Genomic DNA, 9,402 nt, shown 5'->3' with positions numbered 1-9,402 from the left:
ACTCAATGGAATATTTAAAACAATTGTCGTTTAGTAGTTAGAAGGGTAGTTAAAACGTTCCCTTTTGAAATCGCTCGAAAATAAGTCAATACACAATAGGAGAGGAATCGGGAATAGTGGGGGTCAGTTGAGGTGGTGGGCTCAAATTATGTACATTAAGCTTATGGAGTCATCTATGAAGGCGTTAGGGCAATCCCATATCCTCTTAGGTAATTTATAGACACCTACACTGTTCTTTCATCAAAGCATGGAACATATGATTCAATTCTATTGAATGAAAAAGGGTTAAATTTAAACTCGGATTTCTAGGAATAGAGTCGTCCCCGAGGCTCGTATCCAAACCTATTATGTCTAAGACATGCCAAGAGAAGGAAAGGTAAAGCTTTACATACCTTAGTTGCTCCTTACGCTTGTCCAAACTCAATTCCCGTTTCTTCTAGAATCTACAATTGGTCACAATTACCAATTATCAATTGCAAGCCTTTAGGAATTCAATCTTAACTCATACTTGTCTACAGAAATTTGGGCAGCATCTCCCCTATACATACAACACCCCCGAGATCCCCCGATTTCATTATGGAGCAATTATCGACATCCCGCCTCACCTTGAAGGAACTAACATATAAGGTGAGTGTGAGCAAAAAATAACATCATGCCACTTTAAGATCATCATATCATATCTCTTATCTTATATTACCATTCATGGATATAGGCTTTTAGCTTTTCGGAATATAGCGACTCATGAAAAAGTGGAAAATTATACTATGAGATTCATGCCATTAGAAAGAAGGGACTTGCCTCACATACCTTTGACGTTTAACTAAGCTATCGTTCGCTTGTTCTCCTTCGATATCGCGTTTCTACCTTCAAAAGAGAATTCACATTTACGTTAGTTAATCGACTATAAGAACGCACTACTATTTCTAGGGAAAATTGGGCGGTACTTCCTTGGTTTACACTACTTTTCCCATATTCTATATTAACTCCTAAACGCTCACAACAACGTTCACAATATTGTATTCAACAATCATCATTTATCTACATTTACCACATTCCACCATTTTCCCCCAATTCCTCCACATTTATGGGCTTTAGCTCATCATCACATTTTCTCATACATCACACCTATTTCATGGTCTACACGTCATTTATAACATATCTATACTCCCAACTCATCAACATTCATAATGCAATCCAACTATCATTCAACTATGGCACTATTCACATTTTATGACCCATTTACTACACTCTTCTATAATCCAAGTGTTTCAATGTATTAATGCTTCAATCATCATGAGAAGGTCATCAAACATACCTTGGGTAGTGTTGGAACAAGCCTTGAGCAACAACACTCTTTTATGCCAAAAACCCTATTTCACTTCCATTGCAATTTCTTGGTGTAGATGAACTTTGATGAGCTTCACACCCTTGGTTCCATGGATTTCATGTAGTTGACCACAAATTTCCCTTAAATTCTTGTGGATGAAATGTTTGGAATGTTCTAGAGTTCTCTTGAGTTGTGTAGATGAGAAATGAAATGAAAATGAATGAAAAGGGTCCCTTATATTAATCACAAAATTTGATTTATTATGAACAGTAGTCCGGATGCACAGTGGTCGTAAACCTAGTTTATGGACCGTATTCTTGTTTACGGTCCGTCCTTCACGACCGTATTTAAGCATATCAAAACCAGAAACTCAGGCTGCGACGTGGTGATTTACGGACACAGTTTACGGGCCGTATTTCACTTTACGGTCAGTATTCTGAGTCGTATTCAACCATTTCGTCATTTGGCAGAAAGTTGAAGTTTTTGGAATGTTGAATGACGATGGCAGTTTACGGTCCGTAAACCACTTTACGGGTCGTATTCTATTTTACGACCCATTGGGTCGAAGTGCAAATCTGTAACTTTCTCATTTCCAAAATTCATAAATAGTCATTCCCTACTTAGTAAAACATCGCACACTCATACACTTCGTTGGTCTACCCGTTGTACGTTCACGGGGAAATTTCTGAGGTGTAACACTCTTCCCCCCTTTTGGAACATTCGTCCTCGAATGTTAAGCAATCAGGATTCTACGAAAATTTCGCCAGGGTTTCTCCCGTAATTTGGCACTACCAACCTGTCACAACATCCCATAATATCATTGCCTCACAGGGCTATATCACAACATCGACATATCTATGGCCACACACGACCAAAAGCATGAAAAATAAGCATACCTACCTCATATCGTTGGCGTTTCATCTTGAATCTCTCCTGGGGGTCGAAATAAATGCGGACACATAGACTTCATACTCTCTTCCGCTTCCCAAGTCATTTCTTCCCGGTTATTGTTTCGCCACAAGACTTTAACTGAGACCACCTCTTTGTTTCGGAGTTTTCGCGCTTGCCTGTCGAGGATAGCAATAGGCACTTCTTCATAGGTTAGCTTTTCTATTACTTGCACATCATCTATCGGAACAATCTTTGTGGGATCTCCAAAACACTTGCGGAGCATCGAAACGTGGAAAACTGGGTGGACTGATTCAAGCTCCGAAGGCAAATCCAATTCATAGGCTACATGACCCACCTTGCGGATAATTCTGTAGGGTCCAATGTATCTAGGGCTTAGCTTTCCTTTCTTACCAAATCTCAATACCCCATTCATTGGCGATACTTTCAAAAATACCCAATCGCCAACTTGAAATTCCAAGTCTCGTCGGCGATTGTCCGCATAAGACTTTTGGCGACTTTGGGCTGTTAACAATCGATCTCGGATCACCTTAACTTTTTCCACCGCTCGTTGAATTAATTCAGGGCCTACTAGTTGTGCTTCTCCTATTTCAAACCACCCGATTGGGGATCTACATTTCCTACCATCTAAAGCTTCATATGGAGTCATTTGAATGCTGGAATGATAGCTATTATTATATGCAAATTCGATTAGCGGTAAATGATCGTCCCAACTTCAACCGAAATCCAGCACACATGCTCGTAGCATATCTTCCAAGGTTTGGATAGTACGCTCGGCTTGTCCATCGGTCTGCGGATGAAATGCCGTGCTAAGCTTTACTTGAGTACCTAGACCTTCTTGGAAGGACTTCTAAAACCTGGCTGTAAACTGTGCTCCTCTATCTATGATAATAGATAATGGTATACCATGGAGTCGCACAATTTCCTTGAGATACAACCTCGCATAGTCTTCTGCTGAGTAGGTAGTTCTGACTGGAAGAAAATGAGCTGCCTTTGTTAATCTATCCACGATCACCCATATAGAATCATACCTGCCTCGAGAACGAGGTAACCCCACCATAAATTCCTGCCTTGAGATCATGATACATTTTAGTTGCACCTGGATGAATAGAATACCGAAAACAATGTGCTTCTTCAAGAATTCATCTGCGCAATTATAATACATTCGGCACACATAATCTACCTCGGTACCTAAGAATTCCATCAACAGAAACTTCAAATGAAGAATTCTCTTTTCCATAAGATGTGTCTCTGTAGTGACGCAATTGAGGATCTTCATATTACCGTTCTTTCACTTCTACATCCAAGGACAAAGTTGTGGGGTCATTGATGCCAATCCCTGCATTACCCGAATCAATCACTCGCACTCCAAGATTAGCTAATTGGCGGAGTTCATCAACCATCTCTTTCTTTTCCGGAGGGGCTTTACATAAACTGCCCATTGATCGGCGGCTAAGCGCATCGGCTACTACATTCGCTTTTTCGGGGTGATACAAAATGTCCACATCATAATCCTTCAATAATTCTAACCACCACCTCTGCCGCAGGTTCAACTCCTTCTGCTTGAAAATGTAATGAAGGCTTTTGTGATCTGTATAGATATCAACATGCACACCATACACATTCGTAGCTGATCAAATAAATCATCAATCCTCGGAAGAGGATATTTGTTCTTTATCGTGACTTTATTCAATTTCCTGTAGTCGATACACATTCGTAGAGATCCGTCTTTCTTTCTTACAAACAAGACCGGTGCTCCCCACGGTGATGAACTGGGTCTTATAAACCCCTTTTCTAGCAAATCTTTCAACTGCGCCTTTAGCTCTTTTAATTCTGGGGGAGCCATTCGATAAGGAGGAATAGAAATAGGCTTGGTGTCTGGCAACACGTCAATGGCGAAGTCAATCTCCCTTTCTGGAGGAAGTCCTGGAAGTTCGTTTGGAAACACATCTGGGAATTCATTCACGACCGGAACTGATTGGAAAGTTGGCGGCTTTGCCTCGGTGTCATGAACCCGAACTAAATGATAAATATAACCCTTGGCTATCATCTTCCTTGCCTTAAGGTAGGAAATAAACCTACCTTTTGGGGATGCTGCATTACCCTTTCATTTAAGCACGGGCTCTCTCGGTAATTGGAATCGAACCACTTTTGTGCGGCAATCAACATTTGCATAACACGAGGTCAACCAATCCATACCCATGATTACATCGAAATCTATCATTTTTAGCTCGATCAAATCATCTTTGCTCTGACGATCACATATCACAATGACACAACTTTTGTACACTTGCCTTGCTATCACGGAATCACCAACCGGAGTGAGTAGCTCAAAAGGTTTAATTGGTTCAGGTTTCACCCCAATACAACCAGCAACATATGGAGTAATATAAGAAAAAGAAGAACCCGAATCTTTTAGTGCGTATACATCACGTGAAAACATAGACAATGTACCTGTAACCACATCCGTGGAGGACTCAAGATCCTGCCGTCCTGCTAAAGCATATACATGGGGCTGAGTGGCACCTGAAGTAGATGCTGCCCCTCTACCTCTACCTCGCCCTGCTGACATCTGGGGAATCTGTCCTGCCGGGCGTGCTGAGGAAGAACCAGCTGCTGAACCTGTTACATTCGGCATTTTTGCATATTCAAAAAATTCGAGATAACTTGGCTTGTAATGAATGAGGCCATATTTGGACCTTACTTGGTATGAATGTGTCGGCTAAGAATACATTGGTGTGGAATTACGAAAGGAGGCCGAGGGCAAAATAGGAATTTTGGAAATTGGTTTCGAAAATTACAAAATTTAGCCAACAATTGGGCTAAAAAAATGAAAATAAGGCCCAATTTGAGATAGGGTGGCCAGCCAAGAGGCCTTTGGCCCAAGCCCACCAATTAGTCATGTGACTAATTATATTAAGAGATAAGGCTTCAAGAAACTTCAAGCAAAAACAAGAACAAAAAAAAAAGAGAGGGGCAATCGGCCAAAGAGGAAGAGAAAGAGAAAAAGAAAAGAAAAATTCTTGGAGCTAAATTCTTGGTTCAAAAATTCATTTCTTGTGGGATTATTACTAAGTCCAAGATTCTCTACAACTTGGTATAATTATCTTGACAAGAGGACAACTCTAGTGGCAAGTGAAGAATTTGGAGGAAAGGTAAGAATTTTATGCCTTTGTTATGTTGTGGGAGATGTATGCATGTTGTAGTGTGTGGAAATGATTAAAAAACATGAAAATTTTGTGTATTAAGGGTATGTGCATGTTGGCCGTGAGTATGTGTTGAAATATAAATAATATGAATTGAATTTTATGTGGTAATCTAGTTGTAGTTATGGTGGAATTTGTATTAGAAAAGAAAGTTGAATGAATTAGTGGAAGTTGGAAATTATAGTGTGTGGCCGTGTGGTGTATGTTGATGATGGAAGGTGAACTAAATTTTGTTAGTATGTTAATTGTGTTATTGTGAAATGAATGGAAGAATAATGGTTCTTGTTGTTATGGAAAATTGGTTGTTGAGTTGTTGTAGGAAAACATGCAAGTTTATTGTAACTTATGTAAATATGGAAATGAAGGTAGTAAGAGGCAAATTATGATTGTCATTGATGAAGTTAAAAGATATGAATATGTCATGAACATGTTTGCAAAAAGATTGGAAGTTGTGGGTGAATTATGCCCTTGGTAGGAAACTTGTATATTGTGTATACCTTATGAATATTTTGTGAAAATGGTATGTGTTATATCCCGCATTTTGTGCAATCGGATAATTCAAGACAATTGAGGGAAGACAACAAGCAAGGCCATATTTTATTTTGTTTGGCATATGAGTTGCTTATGAAAAATTTAGAAGTGGAAATAATGAGGAAGGTCAAGGGCATAAAGGGAAATTTGCAATATGACTCGTGGATATACGGAGGAAGACGAAGGGTAAATTTGGAATTTGGAAAAAAAAAATTCATGAAGTGCAAAACACAAAAAAAAATGGGCTTGGCTAATTGGGCCATGTTTGGCCATCCACCTAGTAGTGGGCTTAAGCCCACATGGGGCTTTAATGAACAAATTTAAAAGATGACTAAGTCATCTTTATTTGTCATAATTCTCTAGAAATTTCAAGAGTCTTGAAGAATAAGAGAGAGGGAGAAACACTTCAAAGGCCATTTCGGCCATAACAAGAGCAACAAGAACTTTGGGAATTTTTCATCAAAAAATCTACCTCTTCTAGCTAAACAATTCCTTGAAGGGTTCTTAACATAGTGAAGAGTTCTTTGGAGCAAGGAAAATACAAAGCTTGACAAGTCTTCAATAGTAATCCAAGTGAAGGTTCAAAGTAAAAAGGTGAGGTTTGAACTTTTTCTTATGTGTTGTGGATGCGTAAGTATGTGGTGGTGTATGAAAATGGATGAAATTTATGTGATGGAAGTGTGTATGTGTGTGGCCGTGACTTGCATAGTCAAGCCGTGTGTGTGTGTTGTGTGTTGTGTTGTGTTATGTTGTGTGTTGGTTATTGTTGTAAAGTGTAGAAAATATGGAAATTTATGAAAATATGTATATGGGGTGTGTTGGCCGAATGGTGTGGGTTATGGAAAGGTGGGGTGAATTAATTTTACTTAGTATTGTAATTGTTGTTATGGTAAGTTCCATGATGTAAAATAAGGATTTAATGGTTAAGGAGTGAAATTGTGTTGATTGTGGATTCTAGATTGCTAATGAAAAGCTTAATGATCTTAGAGAAATCATGGTAGTTGGAGACTTGCTTTAGAGATTATGTAAATTGAAAATAATGTTCTTGAATGTATGGAAGGTAATGTTGTTAGTGTGGTGTTGTTGGTATATGAATTATAATGTTGTTAATGTTCTTATTGGAGTTGGAAGGTTTTGGAGGAAGTAGTATATTGATTGAGTTGTTACAATGTAACTTGGAATGAATATGGAAATTTTTAGTATGGTCGTTGATATTGTGTTGTTAGTTTGGCCGGGTCGAATTCCCGGATTGTTGTTGATTTAAATTGGCCAAGTTGAACTTGGTGGGATGGAGTAGTTTACAGGGGAAATGCTGCCGAAATTTCGGTAGCCAAGTATCATTTAAGAATTCAATTCTAAAGGCACTAATCATGTTTGGTAAACTTGACCAATTTGTAGATTTTGGCGGATTTGCGAGTTGAATTCGGGATAGCCAAAGGAGCGGAAAGAGGTATGTAAGGTCTCACTTTCCTTCTTCGGCATGTCTTAGACATAATAGGGTTGAATACAAACTTTGGGGATGATCCTATTCCTAGAAACCCGAGATTGAAATTAACCCTTTTTCATTCAATAGAATTGACCTAAATTTTTCATATCTTGTTGAAACAATGGCCCCTACTTCTATAACTTGCCAAATGAAACCGGATTTTGATAAAACCTTCATAAGTGACTCCATGAACCTTATTATATGCAATTTGGATACGCCACCCTGGTTGACCCGAGGTGGGCCCACTATTCCCAAATTCCCTCCTATTGTTCCATTTAGCTTATTTCCGTACTATAATCAAGGGGAACTTTTAGATTACTATTCCGACTACTAAACAATAGTTGTTTAACTAATCTATTGACCCTAAGGTATGATCTTCTCCCCAATAGCTCAAAAAGTTTTCCAAACGCCCGCATTTTCCCAAAACAAAGTCTGTGGCAAAGTAAGTTTTTTTGTCAATTACGATGAGTATGTTCTACAATGACATGGATGATGTCAGGGAAGGAAATGTTCATATGATGAATACGACAATGATGATTCCATGATTAAAGATTCCAAAGTACATGAAACGATACCTTATGATCCTATTCTATGTTCTCTCATGATGTTATCCTTTATGGATAGTCTCGCCTTATAATTGTTGTTCCCTCAAGGTGAGACCTGACGACCATGACGATTTCATAATGTAATCGGAGGCTACCGACCTTACGTCACTCCGATAACGTTATAGCTTCTTTTTGGGCTCGCTTGCATGCTATGGTATATATGTATATGTACACGGGGAAGAAGGGAGCAGGTCAGAGCGCTATAGACGCGGGGTTACACACGGTACATGTAGCCGTATTTGACTTGATATCATCCCGGATGCGGGATGCCCGGACGCGGGATATTTACACACATTCATGGTTAAATGGATCGGCTGCCGACGCCTCGGCAATATATATTATGTTTTATTTTCATATATGAACACGAAATGTTTTTTTTAAAGACAGCTTAGCATGCATGGCATCTGCCCTGGGTGGCACATACATGTACAGGTTACTCTATTATCGCTCTATATGTCCTATGATTTCATTATGTATTGGTTGCAATTTATATTCCTCTCTTTACTATTTTCATGCCTTACATACTCGGTACACTATTCGTACTGACGTCCCTTCTTGTGGACGCTGCGTTTCATGCCGCGCAGGTAAGCAGGTAGACGGGTTCGGTTCTTAAAAGCTTCACCAGCGGTTCACAGAGAGTGCTCCAGTCATTCCGGAGCCACTGTTTATTGGTACTATTTTGTGTATATATATATATATTCGGGCGTGACAGTGCTCGACCTTCTTGTGTATATGTGTATTATGTCTAGAGGCTCGTAGACAGATGTGTACAGTTAAATGTTTTGTACTTTTAGAAGTCCTAGTCGATGTATAATGTGTTAGTAAAGGTTGTTCGCCTAGGTTCATAACTATGCTACTAATGTTAATGTTAAGTAACAAAAAAAAAATGGTATAGGCCATACGGCCCACTTAGTAATAAGGATATGAGACAAGATAAGGGGTGCTCGGTACAAGTACCGGGTACTCGTCACGGCCCCTAGTCGGGTCGTGACAGTATGATATGCCTCCGAAGTATGTTGTAATGACCTTGTTAAGTGATGAATATGAAAATGGTAAGATTGATTTGGAAATGTAAGGTCGGAATGAAAGATATTGTGTTATGTCGGAAAGATGGCTAGTTATGCCATATTGTATATTTTGTAGTACTTGTGTTGTTGTTGATGTTGTTGATGGATTGTTGGGTTGCTGTGTTGATATATTAAGCCGAGCTAAGTCTCGGGGGTGTTATATGTATAGGGTAAATGCTGCCGAAATTTCGGTAGGCAATTATATGATTAAGTATGGAATCCTAAAGGCTTGAATTGACAATTGGTAAACTTGACCATTTGTAGATTCTGG

This window comes from Lycium barbarum, chromosome 10, assembly GCF_019175385.1.
Source record: "Lycium barbarum isolate Lr01 chromosome 10, ASM1917538v2, whole genome shotgun sequence".
In the NCBI taxonomy this organism is placed as follows: Eukaryota; Viridiplantae; Streptophyta; class Magnoliopsida; order Solanales; family Solanaceae; genus Lycium; species Lycium barbarum.
The sequence above is the reverse complement of the archived record's forward strand: the minus strand, read 5'-3'. Positions refer to the sequence as shown.